This window comes from Hypanus sabinus, chromosome 8 (assembly GCF_030144855.1).
Source record: "Hypanus sabinus isolate sHypSab1 chromosome 8, sHypSab1.hap1, whole genome shotgun sequence".
Classification (NCBI taxonomy): Eukaryota; Metazoa; Chordata; class Chondrichthyes; order Myliobatiformes; family Dasyatidae; genus Hypanus; species Hypanus sabinus.
In genome coordinates this window covers 133982226-134000788 of record NC_082713.1, presented here as the reverse complement: position 1 = coordinate 134000788, position 18563 = coordinate 133982226, and the positions used below count along the sequence as shown (strand labels likewise).

Sequence of the window (18563 nt, the reverse complement as noted above, 5' to 3'; positions counted from 1 at the left end):
CAGGCACCTCAAGGCTGAGTTGATCCCATAACTTGCTTTCAAGGACTCCACAACTCGTGCTCTCAGTATTCTTTATTTACCCATCTAAGATTTGTCTTCTTTTGCACATTTGATGCTTGTCGGTCTTTGTAATGCATAGTTTTTTCATAAACTCTATTTTATTTCTTTATTTTTTCCTGTAAGTCCCTGGAAGAAATTTATTCTCAAGGTAGGAAATAGTGACAGATACGTACTCTTTGATAATAAATATACTTGTAACTGTGCAACAACTAAGCATTGCTCACAGACAACGGGTATTCCTAAGGGCAGCCTGCAGAGCCCACAAGTTCAGATGATCCAGAGCACAAAATGTATCTCTCAAAATTCTCAACTGATTGGCAGTGCTAACCCCCAAAGACACATTCTAAGACGCAAAAGTCTTACTCACAATTTGCAGTAATTTAATCTTAGTTTTATCCAAGAGATAGACTGTCAAGGAGAGAACAAGGATTAATGGCTTCTCTTTCCTTCCCCCGGGTCTCAATTACAGCAGAAGAAACCCTGAACAAGACTTTTAGTTTTGCAAGAAAACACCTTCATAAAAGAAAAAAAGAAATCACAGGATCTTGGTACAAGCTCCACCCGCTGTGATTTTCTCGGTTATCTGAACTCCAAATATAAATGTGTAAAAATAACATCAGTGTCATTAACTTGACTGCATACTAAGAGAAGCTTCCTCACCAACAGCTGGCTGTTTTATCCTGCAATTCTGATCCATATGTACTACAGATTGCTGGAAAACACTGATATTCAATATTCCTGCATCACTTAAAATATATTGAGGAAAATCATATGATGTGCTCATTGTTCAAAGGACAACACTTTTCAGTTCAATCCAACTTGACCAGTCTGCAGGGTCCTCTCAAAACCATGTGTTTTTTATTGTGTTAAAGTGAAGTTATTGGTTTACGAAATGCATCAGAAGGAAGGGACTTTGTGTATCAATCATGGAAATCAACAAATCAAAGGCACAAAGAATGCGACTATTTGAGAGCAGATGTTTGAAAATACACTAGTGGAAAAACAGAATCTAAACTTTAATACCTGAAAACTCATGGGGTCATACAGCACAGAAAGAGGCCTTTCAGCCCACAGAGTCCGAGCTGACCTTCAACCCCCCCATTTAACAGCAATCCTACATTAATCCCAATATATTCTTCCAATATTCCCAGCAGTGCTGCCCAAATTCACTGCAAGGACAAGTTACAAGAGTTAATCAACTTACCAACCCACACGACTTTGGGTTATGGGAGGAAATAGGTGCATCCAAGGGAAACCCATGCAGTCAGAGAAGATGCACATACTACACAGAGAAGCACCCATGGTCAGGGTTGAAACTGGGTCACCGGAGCAAAGGGTCTATTAGCTGGGCTACTGCTTTACCCATAAGTTTCACAAGTGACAGTTGTGGATCAAGGGGAAAACCATGCCACAGGCTGAATGGCACCACTATGTTGTCAATGGGGAGATGAATGCACTCAACACTATTGACAAGTTCAAACCAGAATGACTTTTTCTACTTGTCAAGTTACTTTTCAACTGTTCAACTTCTTTATATTTGTTAGTATTAAATACTGCTGGTGGATGTAGCACGTGCTCTACCCAAAGCAGACCAATTTCTTCTTAGGCTAATGAAACTTATCACTAACACATACAAAGGGCCAAATGGCTGCTTAACCTGCAAAACAGCCTGACCAACCATCCTTGGGGGCACACAAAATCATCATCTTTTATTGAACCTGCTGTATTTCCGATAAGTTCTTATATTTGTACTGCTTGCCACTCACATGTCAATACTCTGTGGAGTGACTCTTAAGTTATAAAGACCATTTCCAAGAAACCATCTGACAATATCGATCTGCCTTCAGAAACCCAAAGCTCAATATGTCAGAAACAAACAACAATAATAGATCAACCAACCCCAAATCAATGCACTTCAGGTGCTGATAATCTGAAATAAAACAGAGAATTGAAATACTGTAAGCTCTGATGGCATCTGCAGTTAGAAAGATTGATAAGCTTTTATCAGAACCAGAACAGTCATGGGTAACATTTTATTTAAGATGCAGAGGGGGAGAGAGGTGGGTAAAACAAAAGAATCAATTGCTGATCAGGTGAAAAGCATAGGGGGTTGAAAGTGAAGAACCAATGGTGAAGAAAGGCAAGAGTGTGATGGGAGTTTGACCTATCATCAAGAGATTGTTCTCAAACGTAAATGTGAAAAGGCCAATAAAAAAAAATCATAAGTTTTCAGAGGAAATGAAGGTAAATCTGTTCATTATCTAAACTCAATGCTGAGTCTGGAAGGCTGTAAAGTGCCTTCGCCAGATGAGGTACTGTTCCCAATCATTCAATAGTCCTCGCAAAGATTGAGGACTAGAAGCAGGATGGGGAATTTATGAGACAGGTAACAGGAAACTCAGGGTTTAGATCACCTCAACTGACGAGTGGTTCCTGCCAAGAAACATGCCTGGAAAAAAAAATCTGAATCATTTTCAAACTGCAGCGAGTTACTGATTTACAATTCCATTACAGTTTGCTGTGGAGATTAGTTTTGCCTTGATATCATTCTCTTAATTACAGATCAGATTTCCCATACTAACAATACCATATGTGTTTTTCACAACTAGTACTCTTGTACTGCAGCTCCTCAGTACAGTGCTTCAATACACAGAACTCCAGCATACACTGGTGCACTGCGACAGAGAGAGCTTGTGTTTGAGTTACACTGATTCCACTCAAGCTTCAGCATGCCCATTCCCTGCAAGAGACTTTACGCTGAACTACACAAAGGATGCTCGGTACTCACCCCCTAGAGGAGCCCAGTGAAACAAATGCCTCTATCCATCTACCACCACCTTCACTAATTCTCCCTCGGTTTCCTTCCTTCTTTAACTTCTCTTTATTCGCAACCAATATTCATTGAAGCCCGCTGCCTTCACAGCCACCTATTTATGCGTCTTCTCAGCCTGCTCACTGAGGGCTTCCAGCTCTTTGTCACACCTCAAATGGAGGGGATCCTTCCAACCTGATGGGGAGCCCCACCCACTCCATTTCCTCTCCTTCGGTTCTCACTCCTCCCTACCTTGCCCTATTTTTTAATTGTTTGATTATTGTCACACATACCAATATACAGTGAAGAGCCTGTCCTGCATACTGTTCATGCAGATCAAACCAATACATAATGCACTGAGGTAGAACAGAGTTAAGCAAGAACAATGCAGAATAAAGTGAAGCAGTCGCAAAGAAAGTGCAGTGTAGGTAAACAATAAATTGCAAGATCACAAATGAGATAGATTGTGAGGTCAAGACACCATCTTATCAAACAGTGGTCCGTTCAAGAGACAGATATCAGCAGGACAGAAAATATCGAGTCCAGTGGAACATGCTTTCAGGCTATTGTACCTTCTGCCCAAAGGGAGGGGAAGAAGAGAGAATGTCCGGGGGTGGGAGGACGCTTTCATCACGCTGGCTACTTTACTGAAGCAGAGAGAAGTGTCCACAAAGGGGTGGCTCAATTTCTTCTCTACAATTTTCAACATCCCCACTGTGCTGTCATTAACTACAATTGCCACCCTTCCAAGGGGGCCATTCCCTCTTCATTTCCCTGATTCATTTCTCCAGCTCCTTGGTGCCTTCCCATGTGGCCACAGGAGATTTAACACCTGCTCTTTTACTCCCCAGCCCCCCCCCCTCCGAAGTTCCAAACACTCCTCAGAGCTGAGAGAGCAATTGATTTCATGCACTGCCCTTGGTGATAATCAGTCACCCTGCACGGAGGAACCCAAACTCAGAATGGCCAAAAGGTTTTCTGAACATCTCATGCCTGCCCGTCACCAGCAACTAATTCATCATCTCACTCTTACTTCAAGTGCCAGTGTTAAGCTCAATGTGTGCTCAAGGAAGAGCACAACTTCTGACAAGGCACATTACAGTCTTCCAGGCTCAACAATTTCATACTATCAAATAATCCACCATTTTATTTTTACTTCATTTTTTCCCCAGTATTTTACTTTGGCAATTTCCAGTGTTGTCTGCTTCTCCCATTCTCACCTCCTCTCTGACAACCTTTTGCTTGTTTCTTGCTCTATTATTCTCTTTCATTTGCACCGTCTTTCTATTTTGTCATCTAATACTGTACTCCATTATCAACTATCTCCTGCATTTTTCTCTTGCTCTTTCCTTTCTCTGCATCTAAACACTTTATCTGAAACCGTTGCCTGCTACAAAGACGAGCAACTTGAAGCTTAAACTGTTTCTCTCCACCAATGCTGCCTGACCACCGAATATTGAGATTTTTCAGTTTTTATTCTAACTAAAAGTAGAATAAATCCTTCCCAGCGCAAGTGAATCTTAATAATACAATGAATTTTAATGAAGTTTGAAATTTCAAATATTTAAGCTATTTTTAGATAGGCACAATGGATGAAAGAAAAATGAAGGGTTATAGACTATGTAAGAGGGAAAGGTTAGATGGATCATGGAATAGATTAAAAGGTTGACACAGCATCATGAGCCATGTTCTGTACCGTGTTCAAAAAATTCATTATTGTTGGAGATATTTTAATGATTAAATCCAACCACTTGAGTTATACTTATTGTTTCTCTCTTCTAACATTTTTGTCATATGGTTTAAGATAAATGATATGTTTTAAACAGACAGTCCTTGTTTAATTCCAACATGGCTGGGAGGGGTACAGAGTTTCTGGTCCAGGTCAAATGGGACTCGGCAGAATAACAGTTCTGTATGGTCTAGATGGGCCAAATGGTCTGTTTCTGCACTGTAGTGTTCCATGACTCTTTCTGAAGGGGGAAAATGTGCTTCGACCAAGAAGCCTCAAAAGTTGCGGAGAATTAGTTCTGAGGTATGGGAATTAGAACCAAAGGTTTCTTGAAAAGGAAGCAGAATGATTATCAGACTTTGGTCTACCTTTGGCAGGAGATACTCTTCAGTGAACAGCGCTGGTTAAGAAACAGTAGATGTTTAGTGAGGAAGGGCTCTCCAATGCTGGATACAGAGAGTAGCCTTTGAATGGGGTAAATTTATAGTCAAGCCTGAGACACAAAATACCACCTACCAATCAGTTACCCACACTTTCAAACTTTCACCCTCTGACCTTTAATGCAATCCCTCCCACATTTGCCATTTCTACCCTGAAGGGGGGAAAAAGACCACACTATCAGTGCTTCTCAGTATTTCATAAACTCCCATCACGCGTCCCTTCAGCCTCCAAAGCTGCAAAGAAAACAACCTTAGTTTGTCCAATTTGACCTTATTGCTTATACCCTCGAATACAGGCAGATCTTGGTAAAGCAGTGCCACCCCTTCCCAAAGCCTCAACATCCTTCCTGTACTGGGACAACCAGAACTGCAGTAATGAGGAAATTCAAATCCAAAAACAAAGGAACTTCTCTATAAAAGACAATCATAATATTTTTGTGCCTGTAATTCATTGCATTTCTACAATAATCTCCTGACAGCGACAATTACCCGTAATTCATACATTTTGATCATGCCTCCCAGCCAAAAAAATTATGAGCTGTCTTCATGCAGCACTGGTTGCACGTGTGATGTACACCCCATTCTGATAGTTGACTTCCCTTTGTATTTCATTATCCAATAATTCAAATTGGCTGCTGCAATTTAAAAAACACATATTCAAATTAATGCAAGCCATAATTTCAAGTCCTATTTCCTGGGATATTAATTTTAGTCTATGCTTTGGACATATTTGGGGAAATTCAAGTAAAGCTATATGCATTCATATCCATTGTTCGCAAAAGATGGGGAAATTTACTAACTAAAGTAGCATCATCCAGGCAAGAGTAATGAATCAGGTTTATTGCTGCTGACATATTTCGTGAAATTTGTTGTTTTGTGGCAGCAGTTCAATGCAGACATAAAGTATTACGATATATTACAATATATAAAAAAAGTGCAATACAGGAATAGCAAGGTAATATTCATGGAAAGACGTTCAACACGCTGGAGGAACTCAGCAGGTCGGGCAGCATCCGTGGAAATAAGCAGTCAACTTCTCGGCACAAAACGTTGACTGCTTGTTTCCACGGATGCTGCCCAACCTGCTGAGTTCCTCCAGTGTATTGTATGCGTTGCTTTGACCCCAGCATCTGCAATGTACTTTGTGTTTAATATTCATGGAACACTGATGGCAGAGAAGAAGCTGTGCCTAAAACAGGGTTTTCAGGTCTCCCTGATGATAATGAGAAAAGGGAATGTGCTAAATGGTTGGGGTTCTTCATGACGGATGCCACCTTGTCGAGCACAGATTTTTGAAGATGTCCTTGATGATGGCAAGTTCTATGCCCGCGATGGAACTGGCTGAGTCTACAACCTATTGGCACCTCCATACCAAGCGGTGGTGCAACCAGTCAGAAATTAGCTAGAGTCTTTCGTGACACACCCAGTCTCCTCAGGCTCCTAATTAAGTATAACTGCTGGCATGCCTTTGTTCTGATTGTGGCAATATGCGGGGCCCGGTATCGATCCTCTGAGATATTGGCACCCACATTCTATCCACCTTTTCCACCGCTGACCCCTCGATGAGGATCGGTGTGTGTTCTCCGGACTTCCCCTTCCTGAAGTCTACAATCAATATTTTGGTTTTGCTGACTTTGAGTACCAGGGGTGTAACTGCAACACCCTTCAACCGGCCAATCTATTCTGCTCCTAACTTACCACCTTGTCACCTTCTGAGATTCTGCTAACAGTGGTGTTGACAGAATCCCAGATGACAACAAAATGGTGTCATTGGTGAATGTATAGATGGTGTTTGAGCTTTGAGTGCAGAGAGAGTGGAACAGTTGGCCAAGCATGTATCCTGTGTTGACTGTCAGTGAATCCATACTGACTGTGGTCTCCTGACGAGAAAGTCAAAAATCCTGATCCATTTGATGACGGAGAAACACTTTGACCACATGGAAGTGTAGAGAGAAACCTTCACAATAACAAGACGGAAGGAAATAGAATCTGAATAGGCACTAAAAGGTCAAAGTTGAAATGTACATTATCTCAATGCTAGAAACATTTGCAGCATCATCAATAAATTACCTCCCAAATGCAAAAGTATTTTGTCTGTATTTCTTGCTACTTCAGTAAAGCAGACAGCATAATCAAATACCCCCATCCATCCTGGCTATTCTCTCTTTTCGCCTCTCCCATCAGACAGAAGATACAAAAGCCTGAAAGCATATTCCACCAGGCTCTATACCACTGTTTGCACTCTTGAATGAAACTCTTGTACAATAAAAGAGACTCCTGACCTCTCAGTCCACCTTGTTATGATCTTGCACTTTATCTTCTATCTGCAGTACACTTTTTTCCTGTAGCTTTGAAACCTTATTCTGGATTGTTAGTATTTTAATCTTGTTCTACCTCATGACAAGATTTGATCTGTATGCAAGACAGGCTTTTGATTGTACCTTGGTACATATGGTAATAATAAAACCAATTCTGATAAATAATCAGATACTGAGAAGAGTACAGGAGCAGAACAACTAGGCTCCCAGAAGGATATAGATGTGGAACAGAGAAGAGAAATACAATGTCTATGATGCCTATTTAAACAATTCCCAGCTGCCAGCACACGATCTGTATCACTCCATACATGCTCACGTCCATCTATGTGCTTCAAACATTGCTACTGCATCTGCCTCCAACACATCCCCCAGCAGCAGGTTCCAGACACCTACCACTCTTAAAAAAAACTAGGTCTGTGGTCCAGGTGTGGGTCAATGGGACTAGACAGAATAAAAGTTCATCATGGACTAGGTGAACTGAAGGATCTGTTTCTCTACTGTAGTGCTTGATGACAATGGAAACAAAAATGCCTCACAAATTTTGTCTAAAGTTTCCTCCTCTCCCTCTTACCTTGAACCTGTCTTCATCTATGTGACATTCCCACCCTGGGTTAAAAAACCTGTGTCCCCTATAATTTTATACACTTCCATCAGTTTGCCCCTCAACCTCTGACACTCCAGAGAAAAGACTTCTTGTCGCTAATACTCTCCAATCCAGGCCAATAACCTGATTAGCCCCTTTTGCACCCTCTCCAAAGCCTCCACAATCTTCACTGCAATACAACAACAAAAACTGCACACAATAGCCCAAACATGACCTCGCCAAAGTTTTATAAAGCCGCAACATGACTTGTCAAAGTTCATACTCAATGCCCTGACCAAAAAAAAAGCAAGCATGCGGTGTGTCTTCTTTACTATCTGATCTACCTGCATTGCCTCTGTCAGGGAGATAAGGTGGTTGAGACACACTGGGATAGATATTTTCAAAATCTATTAACACCATTAGGGTAAACTTTGAGGTAAATAACACTTCAGAGTGTATGCTCTGGATTTAAAAAGCCCCAGCAGTTCTGAGGTGTACAAGTCCTCCAAGAAACTATTCATATTAAACTGAGTACAATAAATAGAATTTGAAAAGGTGAGCATTTGGTGGATATCAACCATTTATTAAATCTTGCACTATTGATGGATCAAGTAATCTCAAAGTGGAACAAACAAAAACATTCCCAATACATTGCTCCTGGAAATATATTCCGCATATTACAGGGGTTATTTTGGGAAGAAAAAGAGTTAACTATGTGGTTAGAAGAATTAAATCAGTTAGCATATTCAGAAGTAGAATTAGAATCATGTTTATTATCACTAATTTAGGTCATGAAAGTTGTTATTTTGTGGCAGCAGTACATTGCAATACTTAATAAATTACTATAAGTTACAAAGAAAAATGCATAAAAATGAATTAGTAGCTCAAAAAGAGAGCAAAAATCATGGTATACACCATTGTTTTAAGTATGATAATAATCCAACAAAAGTCGATTTTTTAAATGTCAAGACACAAAATAACATGAGGGGTGATGGATCTTCAGAAAGTCCCAATGGGTTCAAGGTCAGAGCATTTCTAGAAGCGAGAAAACCCTCTTAATATTGGTCCTGTCAGGGATACAGCGAGTGTAAATACTGGAGCAGATTTTTCTCTAAAAAAAACACTATACAAATCACCCCTCACCCCCAGTCAGGAGTTTAATGTGGAAGGTACCGGGTCATTTGGAAAAAGAGATTGAGAGGGGATCTGATTGCAACATATAAGATTATTAAGGAATTGGACAAGACAGAGGCAGGAAATATGTTCCAGATGCTGGGAGAGTCCAGTACCAGAGGGCATGGTTTGAGAATAAGGGGTAGGTCATTTAGGACAGAGTTAAGGAAAAACTTCTTCTCCCAGAGAGTTGTGGGGGTCTGGAATGCACTGCCTCAGAAGGCAGTGGAAGCCAATTCTCTGGATGTTTTCAAGAAGGAGCTAGATAGGTATCTTATGGATAGGGGAATCAAGGGATATGGGGAAAGGGCAGGAACCGGGTATTGATCAAAAATGGCGGTGCAGGCTCGAAGGGCCGAATGGTCTACTTCTGCACCTATTGCCTATTGATACCTTTGGGCAAGTTCACTTTGATGGATAAATAATTGCTCCAGGCATCAAAACCACTACAGATATCTATCTGCCTGGAGGAAATGCCAAGGATGATAGGAGACAAACTCTTGAGCAGGTTGGGTGGGATCCTTCATGATATTACTTGCTCTTTTCCGCCACTTTTCTGTACCTATGTTCTTAATGGTGGGTAGGCTGATGATGCGTTGGGCCATTGCAACCACCCGTTCTTAGGCATTTTGTCTGCCACAGCAGTTTCAGCCCCATGCAGTAATGCAACACGTTAGAATGCTCTGCAGATTGACAGTGTGCCACCAAATCAACCCAACACAAGAGGGGCTTCCAAAGGCATTCTGCAACATCAAGAAAGCAAAAAGCATCTTCAAAAAGCAGCGATTCCAATACAAAATGGAAAATGCCACACATTGTTATAAGGAGCTTTATTAGATGTAAAGAACAATCCAGATGTCCATTAAACCCCTTTATTGCCAAGTTACAGATAATGCAGCTTAATCACAGAAAGAACCTTTACCATCAACATTAGAAATTTGTTCAAGCTCAGATCCACCAGCATAACAATGCAATCACCAGGAACAACTTTGTCTTTCATCTACTCCAACAGCACCTCAATGTGCAAAGCAACTATTATTATTTACAAATGGCACAGGTGAGGAGCAGTTGTGAGCCACTGGTAGTCAATATCATTATGGCCAACCTAACTGCAACATTCGTTTTGAGACGCTGTCTACTTGCAGTACATTGTCACCCTTCCATATGAAAAATCTTCCTCACAAAAGATTGTGATTCCATTGGCACATGAGGAAGAATTCCTGAGACTCAAGACACTCAATGATGTAAATGGACAACCTCTACTTTGAAACAAGAGTCGGGGTTCCAAATTCTCCTACAAGAGGAAGCATCCCCTCTCTAACTATCATGTTGCTGCTCAGGTTCATTTATATGTTTCATTTAGAGAGTACCCTGAAAAGCTACATGGGTTTATTTAACTAATTTGAGGTTTAATCGCTAATAAGACATGTTATCTCCGTTATCTCCTTTAATATATATTTAAACATTTAGAAACTCCAAACTCTAGATTTCAACTAGTTTTTACATTGGAATTAGGAAATACTTTATCTTTTCCTGAAATTTCACTTAAACACTTTCACAGGATACGATCTTTTGGTAAATCAAGGAATATCTGGATGTTCCTAGCTGAGGCACGGAATAAGAGAAGGGGGGGGGGGGGCCATGATCAAATAATATGAAAACACGTTCATAAGACAGAGTTCTGAAGCAGCCTATTCAGTCCCACCAAAGTATGCTAGAATTGAAACATTTGAATCATCTCCCATCTTTTCTCATCTGTTCCACTCTCTCTCATATCTCCAGACTGTCCATACTATTCACTTTAATCAGTCCCCATGGCAGCGAATTCCACATTTTCAACACTCTGACGGAGAAGTTTCTCCTGGATTTTCCACTGAACATCATAGTCACAATTTTATGTTGGTGGTGCTCTTTCCTTCAAACATTTTCTTTGCATACAAATTATTCCAAGATTTTAAAAGGCTTTATTAGGTTACGTCAACTCTTAAATTTCTTTTCTCAAGAGAAAGGAGAACAGTCAATACATCCTTTCCTCATGTGCATGTCCTTACCTTTCCTTGTAAATTTCCACATGCTCTCCAGAGCCTCCCTGGCCCTTGTTATAACAAGACAACTGGAACAGTATAAAGTGCACTTAAAGTGGTTTAACCAAGGTTCAATACAGGTTTAGCATCACCTCTCATCAATTCAGTTCCCCCTAGAAATAGACACTGGTGTGGTGCTCCCCAACACCCCTCCCCCCATTTTGGGTGCCTTTTTGTATTTCGAGATCTGTTTGTTCTTTATCCCATCCAAACTCATGCATTCTAACTGATCTCCCTATTCTATATTCATAAACTATGTCACTTTGCTGTTGAACTTTATCCATTTATTTGTCCATTCTGGAGTTTATTTGTTGCCAAGTGTAATTTGCTCCTATTCTTAAAATATACTGCATTCTTTGACCTTACTCATTAGTCAGTAAGGTATCCCAAACTAAACTGTCTTTTGGAAATCTAGAGGAACCCCAAAACTACATTGCCCACTCTCTCATTATCTCCTCAAAAAAATTAAGATTTGACCGAACTAGATAATCCTTTTTGAAACTCACAGAATATTTCTATGCTTTTTGTTTCTAGATCCTCTGTTAATCCCTCCTTTTGTGGAGATCCAATTATTTTTTGAATTTTGATATTACCCTGACAGTTTTATAATTCCCTGAATATTCTATCTCTCTTGTATATATAATTACATTAGCAATCTGCACAATTCCTTTCTCAAACAAATGTGTTATAATGCCCCTGATAGCACTTGCTAAGATTCTTTAAAATGCATAAATGCAATTCGGCTGGAAGGATTTTTACCCTTTAAGTTTCAGCTTTTCAGTAGCCCATGTAATACATCACCTTTCTCTGTTCGAGAGTACAACCTTCAACGCCCACCCATTCTATTTCCCTGGTAGGTACTGAAACAAAATGTTCAATTGATCTACAATCTTCCCCCATCACTGCTTGTGATATGGTTCTTAATGTCACTATTTATACTCCACATTCCTCTTTTAAGATGTGTCTGTAAAACATTTAACTATTTTATTATTTAGATTTATAATTCCAATGTATTTCCTAATCTCCATATTCTCTCTTATACAACCCTCAGATATCCACATAATAAGCCAATACCTCTTTCCTTACACTCTTCTGTTCCCTTATGTCTAAGTCTCACCACTGCTTAATTTTCCCACTCTTAGGGGATGTTTACATGCACACCATTGAACAATGTGTTTCTCATTAACACAAGGAAGTCTGCCAATGCTGGAAATCCAAAGCAAAACACAAAATGCTGGAGGAACTCTGCAAGTCATGCAGCATCTATAGAAATTAATAAACAGTCGATGTTTCAGGCCGAGACCCTTCTTCAGGACTGAGAAGGAAGGGGAAAGAAGACAAGCTAGGTGATAGGTGAAGCCAGCTGGTTGAAAACAGTCAAGGGCTGGAGAAGAAGGAATCTGATAGGGGAGGAGGGAGGATCATAGGAGAAAGGGAGGAGGAGGAGACCGGGGGTAGTGATCAATGTTGGTCCACATCACTGTCTGTCAGTATCACTGCAGTTTCAAGTTCTATTATCGGATCTTCAAAAGTCAGCTTTCTTTAATGTATTGATTTTCATCACATTGCCCTCATTATTACGTTTTTGCCCAGCTGTTCCTCTACTCTCAATACACTGCAAATCGTACACCCCAAAGTGTGAAAAGTCAATGTAGTAACTCTTTTGAAAAATGTCCAAGCTTATTCCTTTACTGTGCCTCTTCAATCCAATTTACATCAGCATAGAATAATGAGTCAATTCAACTTTTTGCTCTAGTCATTTCCCAAGTTTACTGGTGCTTTTTTCCTTTCTCTAGATCCTTATCACTAGTTGATGCCCTGACGATTATGACTATGACGATGCCTGACCCATAATTTATTATCTCTAACCACACAGATTTTATTTTTGCTCTCAGTATAATTGTACTTTTTTTCACTACTGCCCTTCTGCTATCCCAGAGGAGTCGCTTCTCTTTTATTTGACCCTTTTTAAACACATTAGACCCTGCAAACAATTCTGTCCATCTCTCAGTAATCCACACTATTTTCACCATATTAAAAAATGAATTTGTATTCATACACGATGCTCACCAACATTGTCACACATTTGTAAAATCGAAAACATTGAGCTCACATCCAAAAATTCACACTGAACATTATATCTAAATCTTCATCCAAAATCAACTTTGCAATGAAAACCATGAGAATGCATTACGAAAACATAAATTCACCAATTCAAAATTAAGCAAAATTTTTCATTACGTATGCAGAAAATTATAAGACACAAAAAAACTATTTCAACAAATTTCAAACTACATTGTTTTGTAAAATGCAATCCACTAGGCAAGATTTGACAAGATATGCTTCTTAAATGCACACCGTTTTAAAAACTGGCAGAAAACCAAACTGCAAGCCGTAACTCACTTATCAGCTTCAAAATTGGCCTGGCTCACATACAAATGAAAAACGGTAATTTTTCAGATTGATGCTGAGGTGACCCAAAACTTTATTTCTGTAATAATACAGGTAAAAGCTGCCATACTCCGCCAGCAGTTTCTGACATATCGCAAAAAGCTTCAAGGTGTGTTGGGCAGGACATGAAGTGAAATAGTCATAACTTTTGAGGTCTAAATTTATACATTAGTAAAATTAATAAAACAGCCAATAACCAACACAATGAACTCATTAAGAACACAACCACTGTTCTAAATAGTTACTACCGCCTTTTTTATATGAACACAACTACCACAAATAGAAGCATACATACAAGCTTTACCATGAAAGAAACTGGGATGTAACTGAATTTGAGGCACTGCTTGCAGCTAGCATTAAGGTTCTCATAGGAGTCACAAAAACATCCCCAGTGGAAGGGCATTTCGAGGGTTGAAAGTTTTTAACAATAGGGGGTGCCAGACAGATCGTTTCTTTAAACAAAATTGGACCATCCAAAATGTTGTACTAGTAATTAGTATTTGAAGTAATTAATATAGTTTTTAAAAAGTAATATTGGAGGAGAAATTACTCAAATTTTGATAGGGGAAAAGAGTTTAGTAAATGATCATCCATCAGGCTTCAGAATTATAAAAATTGTGAAATACAGAGACAAAATGAGAGCTCAAAATGTACATGCTACAAATTAACTCGCCTTATTAAAATGTCTCAGCTTTGACATCTGAAAACTACTACTATATCAGTTCAAAGTAAACCACAAACATAGAAACAACCAATCAAAATTGAATTTATTTCTCAGTCGTCTTTCTTCACAGATTTCACTACAGGTTTGTAAAAAATACTGCCATTGAAACGGCCAATAAACGAAAACCTTATCGGCAACACCCATAGCCCAAGCATTATTTTTAAAGTGAAGTAGCATTAACTTTTGCTACAATTATCACGTAAAAATGTTGAAGAAATTGCACTAACAGCAAGCATCATGTTATACCTTTGTACCCCTTGCATTATTTTAACCGACTGAGTTGAAGAGAGATTCTGAGTTTTTTTTTGCTTAAAAATAAGGCAATAAATCACTGGATATTTCCTTTCCCACTCATGGCCAGGTTGTCCTTTTTTTTTTGCATTCCCTCCCCGCTTTACTGGCATTAATGCTATAGCACGTCTGCCTATTCCTATCAATTCTATGATTCCCAGCTCTTCACTCCCTGTGATGGGGAGAATTGTCCAGACCGTGAGCACCCTCTATAAATCGGCTTCAGACTGACTTCACTGCGGGTAGAACGTGCCGTTTCGTTGTCCACGTTGCGAGTTATCGCAGCCCATGTGGCTGTGCCACACACAACAGGGCACGAGTTAATTACTAAGGCTAAACTACTGGCTGCAATGAATATGATTTATTTTGCTTGCAGTCAACGTTTTATCCAATCCTGTTGGGTGCTGTAACCGATGCACAATGCGAGCAACGCCTTTGCCCAGGATACGACCCACAAACCAACTCCCGCTGCTCTGCAATTACTTCCAGTACTGTGTTTTGGTTACTTGCACCGAATTTTTTTTTTGTCCTCTTTCGTTTCGTTTCTGCGTCTAAAGTCCGCGTTCGCCCGCCCAAAATAAAAACAAAACAAGAGTGGCACAGCAGCTTCAAGTTGAACCCCAGGAGCCGTTCCCGCCGCTTTTTGCTACGGAAGGAATCGGGGGCAGACTCACCGTTCGGTTCCTGTTTACCAGTCGCTTTCCAAAGGCAGGACGGGGGGAACCCGGAAGCAATCGGTTTATTGCGAGTTAGACACGTGTTTCGCTGGGCTAGAGTTAGAACAGTGAGCTGTTGCCGTCTAGTCTGTGTCCTAGTCCCGCTGAGAGGCTGCAGAGAGACAGAAATGGAAGTACGAGTGCAAAGTTGGATGGGGCAATGTTACTAAATCAGATTTTCCTTTCCAAAAGTATGCTGTATTCATAATTATTTCACTAAATACATTCGGGACACGTTATTTTACGCATTTATTGAACCAAGCAATTCAGCGCAATATATTTTTTATTGCAATATATATTTTAGATTTGCTTGGGACAATAAATTGAATACTTAGCAAGTCTGTAGCAGGCTATCGGCTTCTTGCTTGTTAAATCATGAAATACAAGTAGCACCGTTTCAAACTTGAAGATCCTGGGCGCCATCATTCCACAGCACCTCATCAATAACAAAAACGTACTTCTTGCAGCAGATGGTAAAATACCATCTTCCCCACAACATTCTGGTGCAATTCCACATTGCCATTTTAGAGGGCATTCTCAAGTCACCCATTAATCTCTGGTTCCGTGAGCATCCTGACAACGTAGTAAAAACAAAACTCTCAGAAAAGGTCATTGGTTGCAGTCTATCATCATTGTATGTGTCCAGGACAAAGAAGAGAGCAAGAAAAACTTTGCAGACACTGCCTTTTCCAAAAGCTCCTTTCTGGAAAGCGTTATAGGGCTATTAAAATAAAAACATCACAGCATTTTAAAAAGTTTCTTCTCCAGACAGTTAATCTGATCAACTATTCTAGTTACTTCCCCCAACTCTTCTATTTCCTTAGTCACTGTAAACCACACTGTAAACACTTTAAGTTACTTTTTATGATGCTGCTTGCATTGTAAATACATGTTGGCATGTACGTATACACATTTAACCGAGTCATAGTCATAGAACATTACAGCATAGAAACAAGCTATTCTGTCCATCTAGTCTTTGCCAAACCATCAGACAGCCTAGTCCCATCAACTTGCTCCTGGACCATAGCCCTTCATACCCCTCCCATCCATGTACCTATCCTAATTTCTCTTAAATGTTCAAATCAAACCCTCATCCACCACTTGCCCTGGAAGCTCATTTCACACTTTCACCACCTTCTGAGTGAAGAAGTTCACCCTCATGATCCCCTTAAAAATATCACCTTTCACCCTTGACCAATCATGTCTAGTTCTAGTCTCACTCAACCTCAGTGGAAAAAGTCTGCTTATACTTACCCTATCTATACCCCTCATAATTTTGTATACCTTTATCAAATCTCCCCTCAATCTTCTAAATTCTAGGGAATAAAGTCCTAACCTATTCAACCTTTCCCTATAACTCAGGTCCTCAAAACCTAGCAAAATCTTTGTAAATTTTCTTTGCACTCTTTCAATCTCATTTACATCTTTCCTGTAGGTAGGTGACCACAACTGGGCACAGTACTCCAAATCAGTCCTCACTAATGTCTTATACAATTTCAACATAAAATCCCAAAACATGTACTCAATAGATTGATTTACGAAGGCCAATGTTCCAAAAGCTTTCTTTATGACCCTATCTACCTTTGATGTCACTTTCAAGAAATTAATGAACTGTATTCCCAGATCCCTCTATTTTACCATACTCCTCAATGCCCCACCACTCACTGTGTAAGACTTACCCTGGTTGGTCCTCCCAAAGTGCCACATCTCACATTTGTCAGCATTAAGTTCCATCTGCCATTTATCAGCCCATTTCACGAGCTGTTGCAAATTCCACTAAGGGCTTTGACAGTCTTCCTCGCTATCCACTACACCCCCAATTTCGGTGTCACCTGCAAATTTGCTGATCCAGTTTACCACATTATCATCCATATTGTTGATATAGATGACAAAAAAAGAACCCAGCACTGATCCCTGTGGCACACCGTTTGTCAAAAGCCTCCAGTTAGGGGACAACATCTACAGGCATTCTCTGGCTTCTTCCATGAAGCCAATGTCCAACGTCTAATCCAATTTACTACCTCATCTTAAAATCCAAGTGACTGAACCATCTTGACCAATCTTCCATACAGGATCTTGTAAAAGGCCATGCTAAAGTCCATGTAAACAACATCCACTGCCTTGCCTTCATCAACTTTGCTGGTAACGTCCTCAAAAAAATTCTACAAAATTGGTCAGACAGGACTTACCATGTACAAAGCTGTGTTGACTATCCTTAATTAGTCCCGGTCTATCCAAATGCTTATACATCCCATCTCTTAGGATATCTTCCAATAACTTTCCTATTACTGATGTCAGGCTCACCGGCCTATAATTTCCTGACATATTCCAAGATTCTTTCTTAAACAATGGAACAACATCAGCTACGACAAATAAACTCTTCTCAGGCTTCCAGTCAGTTACAAGTAGCATTTTGATGACAAACTCTGCCATCTTCATCACACAAAAGTGGCCGAGCTTGTCACTGAAATGTCAGTTATAATCAATACCCATACCCAGTTGGAAGCTTGAGAGAGCTTATTCACCAGGAAAACACGAGATCCTTTTTCAATATTAGCTATCTTCTAATCCTCCAGCACCTCACCCGTGGCTAAGGATGTTTTAGATATCTCTACTTGGGCCTCTGCAATTTCTGCACTAACCTCTCACAGGGTCCAAAGGAATACCTTGTCAAACCCTGGAGTTTTACCCACCTTAATTTGCCACAAGACAGCAAACACCTCTTCCTCTGTAATCTGTACATGGTTCATGACCTCACTGCTATATTGCCTCACATCGATAGACTCTGCTCATCTCCTGAGTAAATAAAGACGCAAAAAAATCCATGTAAGACTGCCCCATCTCTTTGAACTCCACACATAGATTACCATTCTGATTTTCCCGAGGACCAATTTTGCCCTTTGCTATCATTTTGTTATTAATATATCTGTAGATGCCCTTGGGATTCTCCTTTGCCTTGTCTGTTAGAGCAATTTCATGTCTTCTTTCAGTTCTCCTGAATTCTTTCTTTAAGCATTCTCTTGCATTTTTGTACTCTTTAAGTACCTCATTTGTTTCTGCTTGTCCATACCAGCGATGCACCTCCTTTTTTTCTTAACCGTGGCCTCAATAGCTCTGGAAAACCAAGGTTCCCTAAATGTGTTCTCCTCCCCTCTTATTCTATAGGAACATACAACCTTTGT

At 40.0% G+C, this 18563-nt stretch overlaps 1 protein-coding gene across 1 annotated transcript in view; it reads right to left on the bottom strand.

Moving 5' to 3' along the window:
- Window positions 1-15383, bottom strand: part of pot1 (protection of telomeres 1 homolog) — a 358923-nt gene extending 343540 nt beyond the window's left edge. The window contains exon 1 of the mRNA XM_059977893.1: window positions 15340-15383. The gene's annotated coding sequence lies outside the window, so the exon portion shown is untranslated. The remainder of the gene's footprint in view (window positions 1-15339) is intronic.
- Between the last annotated feature and the right edge of the window lie 3180 nt (window positions 15384-18563).